Below are 19,292 nucleotides of genomic sequence, written 5' to 3' on the forward strand. Positions count from 1 at the left end.
TGCGGCCGAAACAGCACAGCGGGCACAGCAAATTGATTTAAATAAAGCATGTCAAATATTTGCTTCAGTTTAAATTCCTAAAATGCCATTTCATTAAATTGTGTTTTCATTTATGTCAGGCGGCTATCATGCCAAAGCTATTTTTTTTTAGAAGTTAGGATGCACATTTTTAGAAGAAAATACATTTTTTAAAATAAACCACTGTCATAATAGATATCTGAGCCCCGTCACATTGATTTTGTAGGGGAATGATGGATTATAAAGTCTAACATGTTTTTTTTTTTACTGCAATTAAATATTTGTAAAGGGTCTCTCCACCCCCTCTCCCTAGGAGGACCTATGACAGCTGCCAGTTGGCACCTGTGAGCAGTAACATCCTGGTTCTCACAACTCTCACACCTCCCTCAGAGAGGTGTAGGGATTTGAGCAGATGGACATAGAGGCTGGGGTGTGTGTCTTTAGGGGTGGAAAGGGTGCTTTCCCTGTTCCCAAGGGAAAAGGAGGCCTGGAGGAGAATTTAATTTGTGAGTTGTGGGGCCACCGTGCCTGACCCTGTGCCGCCTTCTCTCTCAGCCAGGTCTCTGAGAGTTCCCCTTTCCTTCCCCAGGCTCCCGGCCAGGTGACCACGGCCTCGCCTCCCAGAAGGGCACAGCACACCTGGCACTCTTTCCTCGTACACTGATGTCTCACTAAGCACAGTATTGTGTCACTTTTGAGGAACAATGACTCGCACGTATTCACAAGGTCAAAAACACGCGCCGAGTAGCCGCTCTGAACCAGGCACCATCACAGGTGGTGCAGGCATGGGGTCTGGTAGGTGGGCACATTTGTAAAAACTAATTACGACAGAAGTGGATTTGGAAGCCACGCCGAGAAAATGTCTTCTTGAAAAAGAACCCTCTTCCTACCAGAAGAAAGCATGCGGGAAGGCCCTGAACTACCTGGGGAAATGAACTCGCTTCCAAATAGAAACAGAAGCCTCCTCTCCAAAGGAGATGAAATCTCTGACATTCCGAGTGTGCAGAGGAGGCACAACCTTGAGGGTTTCGCTAGATCTGATATTTCCATGAGGCTGATTCTAAGTATAAATTGGAAATGTTTTAAGATTTTTTTATTAGACACCCTAAGTCATAGGTTTTCCTTTTTTTCTTTCTTTTTTGGTTACTGAGGGAAAGCAATTTTTAAAAATATAAACATAGGATAGATACAAGCTTTTGGTAGCTTCTTTTGGGTATCCATCAAACTTTAAAAAAAGACTCTTTTCTCTGAAAATTGCCTTCATCCAATGTCTCCCCACAAAGATTGAGGGACAGGTCCTAGAACCCCAAGTTCCTGAACCTGGGGGCACAGCTGACCTGACCCAGGCCCTTCAGTTCTCTGGCCTATGAACTGAGAATTGGGACTAAAAGAGGCTAATCTGTCTACAATGTTCAGGGGCAATGCACCTCCGGGAGTTGTGTGGAGTTCATCTTTTGCTCACCACATACATGAAAATACAGAGACTATGGCACCGGCCACAGAGAGAAGCAGAAATGAAGGTGGAGAGAGAGCAACACTGGTTTCTGGAAAGCGTCTAGTTCCTGGGCCAGTCCCTGCCCAATGTGGACTCTTTGCCCGTGTTCTGTAGGACACCCACGGGTCCAGCACACATTCCCTCTTTAGATAAATCAGCTCAAGTTGGCTTCTGTAACTTGCAACCAAAAGAGTCTTGTCTAATACTCCGCCTCTCTGGTTTAGGTAAAGTCCTGCCTAAATAGCTGAAGGGCCCATAACATCAGATGATTCCCAAGCCCTACCTTTGACCATATGAATTTGAGTCCTCTAGGGTGGAGGGCCGGCGACCCACATTTTGTAACTAGTCATTAGGATATTCCTGTGGGGTTGCATGTTTTAGAACTGCTGGATAATGCCCTAATCCTTGTAATAGAACTATGATGGACCAAGGGCTGACATACATGCTCTGTCACTCTCCTCACAGTGACCCTGTGATGGAGACATTACTTATCAGGGGAAATTCAGATCTCCCTCCAGATGTTTCCTTCCACACAGAAATAGCTCTACTAGTTATAACACTATGTCTCTGTCCCCTCACTTACCAGTCACCTGTCTGGTTGCTGAGTTTGGAAGGAGAAACCAGGCATGTAGCCCAGCCTCTTCCTCCCTCTTGGGAGCTTGTCTGCCTGCAGAGAGCATGTGCTCTCAGACCCACCACTCCTGTTAGAGATCCTCCTACCCAGGCCTCACCTCTGCTGGCAGGGCTGTGGTAGGGGAGACCCTCCCCAGTCCAGTGCAGTGTGACAGTGTGGCAAGTTCTCATGGTGGGGTTCAGGGTTATACCCGCAGGTAAAGCTGCATTACCAGATCTCAGCTTACAAAGGGGAGACCTTGGTTCTACCTGGCCCATTTCTTTTTCTTATATCTCTGGTTGTTCTGACAGGGAGGAGGGAGGCCCTTGATTAGGTTCCTCAAGATCAGGGGTCCTCAAACTACGGCCCGCGGGCCACATGCAAATACAAATATTGTATTTGTTCCTGTTTTGTTTTTTTACTTCAAAATAAGATATGTGCAGTGTGCATAGGAATTTGTTCATAGTTTTTTTTTTAAACTATAGTCCGGCCCTCCAACGGTCTGAGGGACAGTGAACTGGCCCCCTGTTTAGAAAGTTTGAGGACCCCTGCTCAAGATCCTCTTATTATTACAAATACATTTCCAGATAAGACCATTCTCTGTCCGATGCCAAGTTTAACTTCCTCCACTGCCCCTTGGGGTACCTCTGGAGTGGTGCTTCTCAAACTGACTGCACATACTGAATGCCCTGGCAGTGGGTGAAAATGTAGAGTTTGATTCTGAAGGTCTGGGATGGGGCCTGCGAGTCTGCATTTCTAATGAGCTTACAAGTGACACCACACTGTTGGTGGGCAGTCTACACTGCACCTACAAGGTTATACAAAGGACACCTTCCAGAAGTCCAGAGCCATACAGGTGTGGCCAAATGGCCTTTCCAAAGATGGCCATGTCTTAATCCCTGGAGCCTTGATTATGTCGCTTTACGTGTCAAAGGAAAATCAAGGTAGCAGATATATTGAAGGCTGCTCATCAGCTGACCTTAAAATCAGGAGATTTTTGTGGATTAACAAGCTGGGCCCAAAGTCATCACAAGGGTCCTTAATACTGAAAGAGGGAGGCAGAAGAGGAGGCCGGAGTGCTGTGATATGGGCAGGACCCCACCAGCCAAGATGGAGGGAGGGGACGAACCAGGGAATGTGGGCACCCTCTATGGTGGGAAAGGCAAGAAAATGGGTTCTCCCCCAATGCCTTTGGAAAGAAACACCATTTAGACACCTTGATTTTAGCCCAGTGAGACACATGCCAGACTTACAGAACCATAAATGAATAAATGTGGGTTGTTCTGACCTACAGAACTGTAAATTAATAAATGTAGGTTGTTCTTAGCTTCTAAGTGCATGGTACTTTTTATGGCATCACTAGGAAATGAAACACAGACACTTCCTTCATAGCAGCTCAATCTCTGAGGCTGGAGTAGTTCAGCCAGGGAAGCAGCCCGAGAGGTTTATGCATAAGGCATGCTTGGTAGAAAATGTCTAGTGTTCGTCTATGAAAAATCCTGAAACTTTAAACACCAAAACTACCAGACAGAGTGAGCAGAACCCACTAATGCCTGAACAGCCTTGATTTTAAGGTAAGTGAGCATGACGAACACGGTGTTAAAAACTCAGGCCTGATTAACTCCCTGATGAAGCACAGAATGAAACACGCCAGGCGACCAGGTTCTGTGGAAATCAGTGCCCGTGCCCAGCGTGGGGAAACTTCCTGCTGGGCTGGATGCCTGGGCCCAGAGAAGGCAACGTGGGTCCCCATGTGGTTCGGACTGACCAGTTTCCCGCCACAGGGAAGCATCCTCCCCCTGCTGCAGAGCCTAGTTTCTCAGGTATTTGCTACAGAGTGGGAGGAAGATGATGTTGCGATGACATCAGTGGCTGTAGAGAAACTCCCTCATTCTGGGCCAAGTCCTCATGGGCTGAATTTCAGATTACGAAAGTAACCATTTCAAATGCTTCTGCACAGAGTTGGGAATGGAAACGCAGCTGCTAGAATTGGCATAATTTATGTTGTTGGGTTCATTCGTTTCTGCAACCATGATTCCATTTATTCTATCACTGGTTCATTCACTCATCAAACATTTGTTATGTGTCAACCATAGACCAGCACTGGAGATACAGGGCTAAATGCTATGCAGCACTATGTTCAATAGCTGAGCTCTGCCCCCAGGGGCATTGAGGAAGGGCATCCAACACAGGCTAGGAATGGAGGTAAGAAGGGGATCAGAGAGAGTTGGAGGAGGAGGCACTGTTCAAGGTGAATTTTAGGAGATGAGAATAAGGTTGGAGCAGGCACTCTAGCGGCAGAAACAGCGTGGTGCTATGAAAGAGCACAGAACCCTCAAAAAAGTCAAGAACTGGGTGTGGCTGGAGTTGACGCATTCCTGTAGGGGAACCAAGAGGGGAGAGGCTGGGAAGACAAACAGGTGCTGGATGCTCAGAAGATGATGACAGAGACAAGGAATGGAGGGTGTTAGCAGGGCTACAATGTGTAGGATGTGAGTTTTGGGAAGATCACCCTGGTGACTGTGAGGCAAGTGTCCTGGAGGGGAGGGAGGTTGGATGTAGGTGGACCTGTTGAGTCTGAATGGGCTATGCCCAGAGGTGCTCTTTTGAAGAAAAAAAAAAGCCTTGGGGATTAACAAAGGCTTATTCTAAATCTGCATAAGAGCTTCAGAATTTATTCAGTTCATCCAAGAAAGTGTGAAGGCAATGTTAGGAAACTGAGAGACGTGGAAGGCTATTGGTGGACACAACGTGTTCTTTTGGTTCCACACGAGGCTGTGGACTGAGAATAGACGGAAGCGAGGACTGTGTTTAATATGCCATTGTGCATTGTTGTCATCTGCTGTGATTACAGGCTTGGCTCCTGGTTTTCCATTCAAAGCCATTTATTCTGAAAATCTCATATTCAGAATTTGAGTTCATTCCTCATTAATTCCGTGGCGGATTTCTGTAGCCCGGTGATTGAATTACCTAATAGCACCTGCCCGAAATGATTACCGTATGAGGAAGCCACTGGGTTGTATTTGATCTAAATGATTTGTTTCCCCAAGTTGTAATTTTATTAAAGGGGGACCCAGTGAACTACCTTCATAAGTGAAGGTGAGGCCCTGGCTTCCATGGGGTGCCTGGGAGGTTAACAAACGATTAGCAGCTGACAAATGACAACATGGCTCTGGAGGAAGGTGGCACTTCTCAGGGGTGGGTCACCATCCCAGGGAAAGCGATGCACTATTCTAGTCCACGTCCTGATAAGCATGGTGACCAGGGAGAGAGAGAGAGAGAGGAGAGACCCGCTGAGGAGCTGGCCCATACTGTGCTCGTGAACTTGCTCTCCACCACGGCCTCCATCTGATCGCCTGAATCATTCCCAAGCGGATGAAACAGGGGTGAGCCCCACTACCCGGCAAGGGATCGTGGAATAATACTCTTGAGTTTCTGTCTCTCTGGGACAGGTCCGGGCAAGTGGTCCCAACAGGAACTGGGTTTCCCTTCTGAAGTGATGGTGGCTTTGTACTGGACTCTTCCAGTAAGTTCCTGGTCTCTTTAAAAGTTCACATCGAAGGGAACAGGGAAAACTGGGACCCAGGCTATGGAGAAATATTCTATCATTTTGCTCAGCAATTGAAAAAGAACACATTTTCTTTGTAATGCATTATTTAGTTATTATACCCGTTTCCTCATTTTGTTGATTTAGGTATAGACGTATGTACAGGCACACAATTTACTAGTATATGCCATGTAAGGACAGAAATAATTTGTACTTCCCAAATTGTAAGCTGAGTATTTTTATGATATTGACCCTTTTAATCCCTGAGAATCCTGACGAACAAAATAATACGTCTGAGGGTGGGTGGGAGAAACCTCCCAAATACAGCATGGTGGTGCCTCCCTCATCTTTATACCCATGGCCATTCCCCTAACGGGGGTCCTTGAAACATCTTTTCTGGACATTTCCTCCCGTCTCCCCACATGCTGCAGTCCTTATATGGCTTCATCCCCTCTATTCTAGCTGAAATAGGCCCAGCAGCCCCACACTGCCTCTTTCCCAACCATTCCAGGAGTCCCTGGCTGGCAACCTGCTTATGTCAATTGTGTGGCTCTTCACTGCGGGAAAAGCCCACCCCAGGTACAGGGGGAGGGGCAGGCAGGTTGAGTAGCAGAGGCTCCTGAGTGCTGCTTAAATCCCATTATTAAGGCAAATATACTCTAATGGTGGGTTTGGCCGACACTCATGAAATCTGCTCCCGCCACCTCTTGCCCAACCTTCTCCCTACAAGGGCCCCAGGCAAACGCTTAGAAAGGCTTGCACACTAGACTACATGGGAAAATTTCCAGGGGAGTTTGTAAAACATGGATTCACAGGCCCCACCTCCACCAAAAGAATCAGACTCTCCAGGAGGTGGGACCCGGGAATCTGTATTTTGTACAAGGTTTCCCAGTGGTTTGGGAGCAGTTGGTCTGAGAGGTGGCATTTAGGAAACAGAGGCAGCGGACACCTGTGCTCCCCGCAAGCCTCCTTGTGCAGGTGACGAGCCGATGTGCTGTCTCTGCTCCCCACATAGGCTCTCCATCTTGCCCACGTCTCCTGGATGCCTGGTGTGGGTCTGGGACCATCTGTTTGTGTTCGGGTAGAAGGTCTCCACTCTGTGTACATCTCTAGGCTGCTCGATGCAGAAATCCCAGCAGCACTGGGGGCTCCTGTGGAAGCCATTCCCCGGGTCCGTTTGCAGAGCCCACATCAGAGCCTCCAACCAGACCACCAGCACCAGCCGCCACCACCTCTCCCCAGCTAAAGCCTCCGAAGTTAAAAGGGAGCGCAGGAGTATGGTTCCCACTTCTCTCTCATGTTTCAATTAATATATCGAAAACAAATCATCCTCGGTACACAGTCACTTCTGCTGCAAAGTCATGTATTGCCCAAACATTTTGTTTACACATCTGCTCACAGAAATAATATCTCTGAGCTAGGGTGTCATCAGGCCTAATTTAAGACCAAAATGTAGACTGTAAGCTCGAATTTTGCTGCAGCCACGTCTGTTCATCCCGACTCCCTCACACACTACGGATGCCGTGTACAAGCAGGAGCAGCTGCATCGGAGTCCAGTAACCCTCAGGGATGTGTCTAGTGACAGTTCTCAGGAACCTCAGTCCTAGGACCTACAGGTATGTCCACACCGGTCCCCCTCAGTGCCACAGCCATTCCTCCCCTCGTCTCGCCCCCCCCCCCACACACACATAGCTGGTTCTAAATACCATCACCAGGCTCCTGACTTTCATGGCGGTCATCATCTTTTCCATTAACAGCATTATCTTTGTCCAGGGTCCATTAGGACTCCCGTCATAATGAGAACTTTGGGTGTCGCTGTTCATAACGTGGCTGTTATGATGGATGTTCTGCATACAGTTCTCACCTGCATCACAGTCCCTCCTCCTTCCATTAAAATGATCATCTCCCCCCCACCCCCTCGCAGTCATCACCACATTAGAACTCCATTACCTTTCCTGTCACCACCATTACCTTCCTTATCGCCCCCTCTCCATTTGGGCTGCCCTCACCTTCTTCTTTCCAGCCACCAGCTTTTCAATTACAGCTCCATTATCTTTATTATTACCTCGGTTACAATCATAATTGTCCCCATAACAGTTTCAATGTCTATCCACCCCTCTGCAATACCAGACCCTGGCCACCTTTGATAAAGCTACAGGCGTCCCTATTACACACTGGATAGGTACTCTACACTCCCCGTTAATGTTAGAAGCCCCTTCTTTTCCTTCATTGACTCAGCCACGACAAGTTTAACCACAAAAGATCCCCCACTGTCCATGGCAATTTCACTATTGCCACTGTCATTCTGATTTACAGCTCACTGCTCATTTCTCTTCCCATCACAGCCAAACCATGGTAATCCTCATCTAAAAACACCAGCATCCCGTCTGCCAGCTCTCTGTTATGGTTGCCTCTCTGACCCCACGAATCCCGCTACCAATTTCTTCTTCAAGGCAGTCCATGCTAACATAATGGGGACGCACCCCTGCATGTCTGATACTCCAGTGTGTGTGCACAGGGAGAAGTGTTCCGCACTGCCCTGTTTGATCCATCAGGTTGTAAGGTCATGGTGGACCAGACCAACCTCGTTTCCTTTCCAGAGCGCTTAGCAACTGGACAAAGTGAGCATCCAGAAGTGTGGTTCGCTGAGTGACTCAATGCCTCACCCTCTTTGTCCTCACACTCTGTGTCCACTGCTGTGGCATCGGTCACTATCAAAACCTCATCAATATAGTCTTTATGATTGTGTTACCCCAAGCTCCTCCTCTTCACCAAGAGATCTATCTCCTCTTTCATTTCTGGACCATTCTCTCAATAATTGTCACGGCTTTGATGGCAGTGGCTCCATGACACCCCCATCACCTCTCCCTGAGTGTGGAGGGATGGGCTATTCCACCACGACGCTCGGCTTCCCTTTCAGACCCGTGAGGAATTACCAGACCTGTCGTGGCCTCTCTCCAACAGGCATTGGTCATTGCACGAGTGACGGTTACAGGCTCACCTGCATGTGCCAGGGTCCAAATGACTAAGAAGGCTTTTCCCTCCTGGTGTCCAGCTGCGTGATCTCAAATGGATCTTTCAGGGTAGGCTTATGTGGAGGAGCTCTGGACTCGAACTATCTCAGTTCAAATCCCCGCTCTGCCACTGACTGAGTTTGATCTTGGGTAAATTATTTAGCCTTTCTGTACCATAATAATGATGCCAATTATTATTGGTTGCTTGGAGGAGTAAATGGGTTAATACATAGAAAGTGATCAAAATAGCACTTAGCATCTAGAAAGCACTCAACGAGTCTTAACTCTCCCAGGGCTCCATTTCCCTTTAGCTAAAAGATGAGAGTTGGACGTGAATAATCTCTCATCCTAGACTAAACATTCACTGGGTCTGTGTTTCCGGTTTTGGATTATCAGAGTTCTCACCGAGTTTCAGCATCATAGTTCTTAAATCATTTCCCAGCTTTGCTGTTTCCTGCTGACTCAGCTGGGAATCATGGTAGTCCGCTGGCCCACGGTCACGATTGTGCTGCCCTGGGTGTGATCGCTGGGCATTTTCTTCTCTGCGCCTAAGGAAAGACTCGAGTGGTTTTGCTGTGGTTGGACTTGACTTAGCTGTGTACATGCCCATTCAGCCTGACTGGCAAAGTGCGGGGCTGACAAGTGGCCCTCTCCTGCTAGGCCTGTCCTGTTCCTCCACCTTTTTGTTCTAAGCCAGTGGTTCTCAACCTTCCTAATGCCTCGACCCTTTAATACAGTTCCTCATGTTGTGGTGACCCCCAACCACAAAATTATTTTCGTTGCTACTTCATCACTGTAATTTTGCTACTGTTATGAATTGTAATGTAAATATCTGATATGCAGGATGTATTTTCATTGTTACAAATTGAACATAATTAAAGCATAGTGATTAATCACAAAAACAACATGTAATTATATATGTGTTTTCTGATGGTCTTAGGTAACCCCTGGGAAAAGGGTCGTTCGACCCCCAAAGGGGTCGTGACCCACAGGTTGAGAACCGCTGTCTTAAGCAATGTTGACAGTTCTCAGGTGGGACCTGAATATGCCCAACTTTGATGTGGGAGCAATCCAATCAGTCAGTGCTGCTCCAGACCCACTTCAAAGGAGACAGGGTTTGGTTCTAGCCTTGTTTCATCATGTGGCTCGCTCTCTCTCTCTCTCTCTCTCTCTCTCTCTCTCTTATTGTCCTGGACAAAGGGATGATTCACATCCCAGGTGGGATAGAACAAGACTACATAAGATTTCTCATGCTACTCTGAAGAGCATGTCATTTAAATCTTCAAGCCTGCCTTTCCTACCAGAGCCCCATGTTCTGAAATCATTTTCCCCTTTTCTCCCTCCATCATATCTCATCCTCTTCTCTTCATTCTCTTCCTCCAGTGGCCTTTAGACAAAAAAATAAAAAATAAAAAAATCTAAAATAATGAGCATTCTAGGCTAGATAAGTAGGTCTCTCTGGGAACACCTGCCTTTCAGAAGGGACATCTGGGAGGGGCCAGGCCTTCCCAAGAATGTCTCTCAAATGGTAGGATTTGAGACAAATGGCAGAACCAAGTGTATTATTTTTAATTTTATTTTCTTAACATTTGAGAGGAGGTGAGGGTGGGGTGGGGGAATAATCTTCAGGGCAGGCAGATTTCACAGTGCTAACCAAAGTATACTTTGTAGGCAATGTCCTGCTCTCTGTATAAAACCCACGTGAAGTACACCTAATAAATTATCCTTAATTTACCAGCCTCTCCATTGCTCAGAGGCTATGGGGCCGTCAGCTAATGAAGCCGTCTCAGCTGCCTCATCTGCATGAAGTTTCTGTGAGTTCTCCACACCCCATTGTTACTAATATGAGAACTCAGTTGTCAAAGAGCAGTCCGAAGTGTGTGAGTCTTTCTGTGTAAACAGCATTCTACTCAAGCAAACACGAGAAAAAGATGCTTCACTTTGTGATTACAGAGACAACAGAAATTGGCTGGCACTAGGCCAACTCTGCAGAGACCACAGGGACCGCAGACATATTTTTTGCCTCTAGATTGCTGGTCTCTGGCCAAGGCAATCTAAGGGTTGGCACAGGAACCTGAGGGTGTGAGGCAACTGTGGGGGCTGCTTGACCATCCCCGTCATTGGCAACTTTTTCCTTTCCCTTTTCTCTTTCTTCCTCTCCCTTAAGTCTTCCTTTTCCCTGCTCCGAGGTGTCCTTTTGCCTTCCTGGCTTTGTGCCACTTCTCCGTCCAAGGCTCAGCTCGATGCCCATGCCCTCTCCCATGAGGTCTTCCATGGTCGTCTCCACTCCCCTGAGCCCTATGATCCTCATTTCATTTCAGTTCTATTTCGGTAATAGACACAGCCAGTGCCAGGGTGCAGTACTTCATTATATTGTCGTGCATTAGTATTTTATTTGTTTTCTGGGTTTAGAATTGCCTTGGACTAAACTCTAAGCTCCTTCAGAGCAGGGACTATGATACGTCCTTCTTTAGTGTGGCCCATGGCTCATCCTTTTGTATGTGACACATGAAAATTACTGAAGAAAGACCTGCCACTGGGCCTTCTGCTCCTTTCTCCTATTTTACCTTTATCTGTCTTGCCCTGCCTTTTATCTGCCCCATTCCACTTGCCCTTGTCTTCTCTGCTAAAGTCCCCTAGGCTGGCACACTCACAGCCCCTGCTTATTCTGTTCAGGGTGAAGAGAATGCTGGCTCCTAGTTTCCTAGGAGCTAGGGATGGGGCTTAAGAGAAAGTTGAGTACTACCCTGAACAGGAGTGACTTCTGGCCAATTAGAATCCTTTGGCTTGGCATCGGAAAGAGAAAGGGGCTAACCTCAGGGTTATGACAAGGTGCCACAATAAAAGCTGTTCTGGGGCCAATCGGGTCCTCGGGCAGAAAAAGCCAATCACAAAACGGTAAGTGCTGGTTAACTTCCTACCACCTATTTGTTAGTGGTACCGTAGCTACGTTTATTTGGGGGAAAGTCTAGACGGTTTAATTTGCTCTGACAGCATACCAAAGGGCGCGTTTGCATAAGCATGTTCACAACAAATACGGGTCCTGCTTGTGATCAATTCTCATCAGTATGTTGTAAAGCAATTTCAGTAAGTACTTAGCTTAATCAATCTGTATCTGCACACTGACCTTCGGGACTCTGCACAGGTCCCAGCATGCAGTGCGCTCTGTGATGCTGTCTCTTCAGACAGCGTATTTCTCAATATTTGCACATGGCTTTCATATTCAATCAACGCAATCATCTGTTCCCTCCTTCCAACCGCCTCCCTTGCAGGGGGAGGTGAGAGCCACACAGAGCCTCTGCCACTGGTTCCCAGTCCCCTAAAATCTGGAGCACTGAGAAGAGAGCAGGGCATCCTGAGATCATGAAAATAACAGGAAAAAATTTTAAAAAAAATTTATCAGCTTGTTTACACAATTATGTAAATGATGAGCACTTACACATGGCCGATTCCTCAATTATTCATGGTGTGAAGTGCCTGAAAATTCAATTCAACTAAATAACCTTTTCTTCAGCTCTTGTTATGAGCAAAGTATTGTAATTGGAGGAAAGGGAGGCAAAGATACAATCTGCTAAAGAAAATCAGAGAAATACACAAATGACTGTAATACCAGCTGAATAAGTACAATGAGAAGAGCACAATAGAGGCAATAGTGCAGGAAGAACAAACATCTGATTGGCCGGGTCCAAAGGGGATTTGTGGAGGATGGAGGAGACCCTCTTCCCCAGCCCTGGAGCCACTCTTGGTTCCGGCCCCATCACCTCTTATCTGGATGATTAGAGCAGTTTCCTGCCTGATCTCCCCCTGTAAGTGCTGCTTCCTGAGCCATCTTTTTAAAAGGCAATCTGGTTATGTCCCGGCTCAGCTTTGAACCCTCCATTGTCCCCAGTGTCTGCAAGAAAGCGTTCAAGTCTCTCAGGCTCTCACACCTGGAGAAAAACAGTCTGTCATCCTCTGCCGTCTTCACATCCTTCTCTCCCCACCGTGTACACAGTGCCCGCTACATGTCTTGCTGCCTACCTCAGTGGCTTCAATGACCTTGCCCATGCTGCTCCTTCTACCTGGACTGGCCATCTCCTTCTCTCCTTTTCTCCCTTCCTGGGTTCCCCATTTGTCTGGAGAGCTCCTATGGCACATTCCTTCCTGTCCTCTGCCCCAAGACAGGGCTGATTGCCCCTGCCTCTTTATAGTACACGACCCCCTCATCCCACTTACCACATGCCCTATAATTTGGGGAGGGGTTGGCACGCTCGGCTACCTTATAAGAGTGTGTCCTCCTTGTGGTCAGAACCCAGACTGGGCACAGAATGGGCACAGCACAGAGCAGGTGATCTCTGCCTATTGCCAAATTAAATCCAATTGGTTGTGTGGGTAGGTAGATACACCATTTTCCATGGGATTAAGGGTTAAATACATGATGGGAAAGGAGTGTAGAATATTCTTTCATAGAATTTGGGTAAAAGAAGGTGTTAGAGAGTCACACAATCATGCAAAGCTGTTTGTTTTACTGCCCACCAAGGCTTGTTTATCAGCAGAAGGGGAAGAACATACAGGAAGTGAGAGGATATGAGTGGAACCACTGACTGTAGGAAGGCTCCACAGCAGGTGGCAGGAAAGAGGCTGAGAATTAACTCAGTGGGAGAGTTTGCCTTGCAAGAAGCAGGGACGCATTGTCCCTAGACAGACAGGACAAAGCCAGTCAGGAGCACGAGCGTGCAGAGGCATCCTGAGGAGAGGAGCAGGACTAAGCAGATCCCTTTCTGCATGGTCCCATGCTGAGCAAAGGGAGCAATGACCTTACCTGTAACCTGCCATCCCGCACACCCAACACCCGAACATTTTCCCCATGAAACTGCCAGATGTTAAGAGAAAATACAAGTGGATATTCAGAAAGTCCTTTAACTTTCAGAGCTACAGCCTCTTAAATGCGATGCCCTTGGCAAAAGTTTACCACCACTGAATGGGTGATTCCTCTGCTAAGGAGCAGGATGGAGTGTGGGAGCTCTGCGGAGATCCCGTGACACTGCCCTCTGCCCTCTCTGAGGAGTGGCACTGGACCCAGGTGAGCTCTGCCCCTCGGAGGCTGGTCAGAGCTTTGGGAGCCCTACTTCTCAGATCTTCCTCAACCCTTCTCATGAGCCAACCCTTCTCATGGCCATTCACATTCAAACTACAGTTCCTGTTTGAATCCACTGGAGCCACAGTCTAATGGATACAAGTATTTTCCTCCTCAAGGGTCCCTGAAGGCTGGTGAGTTTTCGACTTTTAGGACCAGAGCAGGAGGAGCAGGTTAACACACAGCCGTGCCGGGCCCAGGTTCCTCCCTCCTCTCCTGTGTGGCGCCTTACAGTTCTTAGCCCTAAGGAAAGATGAAATACACTCAGCCGTAAGAAAAGATGAAACACTGCCATTTGCAACAACATGGGTGGACCTTGAGGATATTATGCTAAGTGAAATACGTCAGAAAGAGCTAAGAACCATATGATTTCACTCATATGTGGGATATAAAACTGACATGAACACGGACATAGACACGGACAACAGTATGGTGGTTACCAGAGGGAAGGGGGTAGGAGGATAGCAAAGGGTAAATGGGGCCAAATCTATGGCGATGTAAGATGATTTGACTGTGGGTGGCGGGCACACAATGCAATATACAGATCATGTACTGTAGAACTGTATACTTGAAACTTATATGACCTTATTAACCAATGTCATCCAGTGAATTTAATAAAAAAGGAAGAAAGGGGGGAAAAAAAGAAAGAACTCAGCGTTACTTCAGGAACACATGGCAGTTGGGCTTTTCTCAACAGAATGCAAATGCAAGGTTGAAGCTCAAAGCCGGCTGCTTCTGAAAGGTTCTAAGAGCGGCGATTATTTGGTGAACCTTCTAAAAGGAAGCTTAAACTTGGGCATTTCTGCAATGACCAACCCATCAAAAGGGCAAGCCATGTTTTTAAGAATCTCAAGATTTAAATCTAAAAACACCAGTTGCTTGGTTTGGTTGGGATATGATGGGAAAGAAAAGACAACTGGGTTTTTGTTTACTTATTTTGAAGAATCCATTCACCTCAGCATTTAACAATCCATTTACGCTCGCTTTGGGTCCCTTTCCCACAGTACCTCTTTCCATTCTGTTTTTCACTTTTACTAAAACTTCCCGAAGATTATTATATTGGAAGGCGGTCATAGCTCAATGGCTTGATGAGTGGGTTTCCCCTCCCAGCACTGAACCTACCTGTAAGAGTTACAGAGGGACTGAGCATATTCACCAAGATGAAACACTCATACTTCTGATCATTCTGTATTATTCTCGGCCAAAGTCAGGTAATCACAACATTAATATTGAATTCAATGACTAAACAGTAGTTGCTCAGTAAAGGTTTATTGCCTGGAACTAAAAGTTATCAGAGAGTGTGGGAGTACAGAGAGAAGTTTTCCCATAGATTGTCCCCCAGATTTTAATGCTGGCCTGTGTCCCTTGGCCTCAACTTACCTTTTCTTGAAAATTTCGATCATGAAGACATATCTACACACAGAATCCCAGACCTTTAAAGATGAAAGACACCTTGTAGATGCACACACCCTCAATTTCAGGCTACAGAACAACATGGGAGAAGGTAGTTTCCTACAGATAACAAAGTCAGACAGGAATTCATTTTATCTTCCTAGTTGTTCAGTCTGTATGCAGACTGTAGCATATGAAAACTGGGCTAGACACAGAGGAAAGAGTACTGAAAATTGTTGGAAGAAACATCAACAATTTAAGATATGCAGATGACCCCATCTTACTGGCAGAGAGTAGTCATGATTTGAAATGACTTCTCATGAAAGTGAAAGAAGAAAGTGTCAAAGCAGGACTGAATTTGAACATCAAGAAGATAAAATTATGACCACCAATGAAATATACAACTTTAGCACAAACAACAAAGACAATGAAATTGTTAAGATTTTGCTTACTTCAGTTCAATCGTCAATTAAAATCAAGACTTGCAGCCAAAAATCAGGAGAAGACTGAGATTCAGAAGGGCAGCAATGGAATAATTAGGAAAGATCCCCAATGGCAAAGATGTGTCAACAGAGACCAGGGCTGAGATCATTCATACCCTCATATTCCCAGTTACTATGTACGGCTGTGAAAGTTGGACAGTGAAGAAGGTTGATAAGGAAAAAACTTGATTCATCTGAAATATGATGTTGGAGGAGAGCTCGATGGATGCCCTGGACTGCCAGAAAAACAAACAAGGGGTTCTAGAGGAAATTAAGCCTGAAACATCTCTGGAGGCAAAAAATGACAAAACTGAAGCTGTCCTACTTTGGGCACATCATGAGAAGGCAGGGTTCTTTGGAAAAGACAATAATGCTCGGAAAAAACAGAAGGCAGCATCAAAAGAGGAAGACCAAACTCAAGATGGATTGACTCCATAAAAGAAGCCATAGGCATGAGTCTACAGGAGGTGAGCAGGGCTGTTGAGGATGGGACGTTATGGATATCACTCATTCGTAGGGTCACCAGGAGTCAAGCTGACTCAAGGGCACATAACACACACTGCTTCAAAACCCATCTGCGGTCCAGAGCAGCCTTGAAGCTGGGAGCTCAGCTCCCCAAATATCACATTTATCTCAATTTGGCAAGAAGCTAAAAGCCTATCTGGGGCCATTTAAATTCTAATGTTATTAAGGGCTCATCTAATCAGCTTTTAAAGTAAGCTGCTTTCAAATGCATGGGGAGCGAAGGTAGGGGAGCAGTAGGCTAGGGAGGCAGCCTGGGAAGTGCATCTTGGTTTGAATTGTTAAAGAGTCGGCAAGCAACCAACACTTTCTTACTGGATGACCTCTGCCATTCCAACACCAGACCAAGCTGGTGAACAGCCATCTGTGGGGCAGAGGGCTCCTCTGGACAATCCATGCTCTCCTGTAATGTCCAGTGTACACACGTAACAAAGGTTGGCAGAGAAAGATGACTGGCCTCCATGCCAGGAGGTGGCTTTGAGATTTCATCAAAAGAGCAGCTGGTGCTTCTGAGAATGACCTCTAACACTGCATCCTGTGGATTTCTGAGAAGTCCTGCCCTCAGGAGGCCGGCAGGACCCACCACCCCTGCCTGGACCCACTGGCAGTTGTAAACTGGCTTCAAGGGAGGCCCCGCAGATCTGACGTGGGTTTGATGAGACTACTGTTAGTCCTAAACTGAAATGAAACTTAACTGGGGTGTTTATGGTTCTGATGTGCTTTGGGATGACCAATCTGATTCTGACACCAATTCTGAGGTGGCTTCCCACCTCCCCCAACCCCCTCCCACACACACTAAGCAATTCTCTGCAACACTTAATTCTGACACCATCTACCCAGAGAGAACATCAGATTCCACAAGTCGAGGGCTCAGGCTCACCAGATTGTCCTCCACTTCAGATGCCAATCACAAGTCCAGGTTGTCACCTCTGCTTCTGACAGACTGGATACAGATTGGAGGTTCTCACAACTCCCTCCCTGGTTTCCATTAATTTGCTAGAACAGCTCAAAGAATTCAGGAAACCCATTTGCTCACTAGATGACTGGTTTATTATAAAGGATATTAAAGAATACAAATCAACAGCCAGATGAAGAGACCCATAATGTGAGGTCCCAATAAAGGAGGCTCTCTGTTCTCATGGGAGCTCTTTGGACCCCAACCTTTTGGTTTTTATGGAGGCTTTATTGCATAGACATGATTGATTGAATCATTGACCATTGGTGATTGAACTCAATCTCCAGCCTCTCTCCCCTCCCCATAGGTCAGGGGTGGAACTGAAAATGTCAATCCTTCAATCACATGTCTGGGTCCCTTGGCAACCAGCCACCTTTAGGGGATTTCCAAAAATCATCTCATTAACATAAAGCAGGGGTGGGGAATGTGGGGCCTGAGGGCCATATAAGGCCTGTGAAATCATTTGGTCTGGCCCTGCCAAGGCATTAAGGGGTGAGTCAATTAAATGTTTGACCAAGTATAGCAGGCTAATTTTTAAGTTATAATTTTGTATGGCCCACGAATGATATAAATATCCAAATGGCCCTTGGGAGAAAAAAGGTTCCCCACCCCTGATAGTGAAAGGTGTTTGCTGAAATATCAAGACACCTTTATCTTTCTTATCACATTTAGGAAATGCCAAGGTTTTAGGAGCTCTGTGTCAGAAATGGGATGAAGACAAATATATATTTCTTATTATACATCACAAAGTCATAGGCCCTTCTTTAAACATCAGGCTCATTCTTGCCTTTTGAGAACATTCTCTGATCCAGCCTGCGGATTGGTGCCCTGGGAAGGACTGGGCAGGGTAAAGCTCGCTCCAGAAAGGATACAGTGGTTCTCTTCATACTGCCTGCCCCCTGCACACCAGCTTCTCAGATTCCCTGGTAGGGTCCGGGCTCCCTCCTTTATACTTCCAATCCCTCCATCCAAACCTTCAGATACCAGGGCTGGATGAAAATATGTGGGTGCTCTTGTCAAGCTAATAACTTGTCTCACCTTTACACCAAAATTCTTGAAATATTTATTCAACATCGATTTAGAGGAGGATGACAGCACCCTAGATCTCCTACTCCCACTGAACCCACCTTATTTGGAAGTCAGGTTAGAGGGCTCTATTTTCACTTGACCAAGTTTCTCTTGGGGAGGGGGAGGACCTTAAGCTTTCAATGCAAGTGGTTTGTCAAATATTCTTTTAGCTACACAAGTACTTTGAGCAGAGTGCTAATAAGTAACAAGGTCTCCATCTTAATGCATTTCCAATGATGCTCTTGTTGTCACAACCACCCCTAGTTGTCATGAGGTCCACCCCATGCCAGCTCTGCTTGGTTGCAGACAACTTAATCTCAACCAGCTCTTAGCCTAGAAGCACCAAAATTAGCAATTCGCTCTCAAGTGTGAATGACTGCCAGCCAGCTTAATGCAATGATAACTCTGGTGAGTTTGTACATTCAAAGGTGTTTTCAATGGCCTGAGGTCCTCTGTAGTCAAGTGTCCCCAAGTGAGGCAGGATATCACTAGGATACTCTGTGCTGATTTTAACATGGGACTTCTTATCGCTATACAGGGATGGATAACGAGCTCACGGTACATCTGAGAAAGGAAATGTGTTTTTTTCCAGAACAAACTTTAGCAACCGTATCAACAAATTGAGAGAGAAGGCTGTGGGTATATTATCATTGTTCTGTACAATAAAAAAAGGACCTCGCCGGTTTGAAAAGTTCCCAATTCAGTATATCAAGTTTGAGTGCCAGGGAGAGTTATTAAGGGAGCATAATATTCACCGTGCCTGTCAGCTCTGTGAATCTGAGAGCCTTCTCCCACAGACCATTTTTTAGAGGTTATTATTTCAACCTGAAAATTCTTTAGACATATATATGTGGTGTGAAAAAGGAATTAGGAAAGCCTTTAAATTAAAAGAAATAAAACGACAGGGTTTTCCCGAGCCATATAAATAGTTATGGATAGAGATAAAGGGATGGATATTTTTTCATAATGGTTTATAAGAGGTTTGGAACTCCAGAAATGTTCGAGTCAGGCTGGTGAATAATTTAGTGACTGATTCATGCGGCCCAGGCGGGCGCGGTTGGGTCGGAATC

General features: G+C 46.3%; 1 protein-coding gene across 2 annotated transcripts in view; it reads right to left on the bottom strand.

Annotated features, from left to right (window-relative positions):
- The window catches only part of TNR (tenascin R), a 324,699-nt gene that overhangs the window by 124,383 nt on the left and 181,024 nt on the right, over positions 1-19,292 (bottom strand). The gene's annotated exons all lie outside the window — the stretch shown is intronic.

This window comes from Myotis brandtii, unplaced genomic scaffold (assembly GCF_000412655.1).
Source record: "Myotis brandtii unplaced genomic scaffold, ASM41265v1 scaffold250, whole genome shotgun sequence".
In the NCBI taxonomy this organism is placed as follows: domain Eukaryota; kingdom Metazoa; phylum Chordata; class Mammalia; order Chiroptera; family Vespertilionidae; genus Myotis; species Myotis brandtii.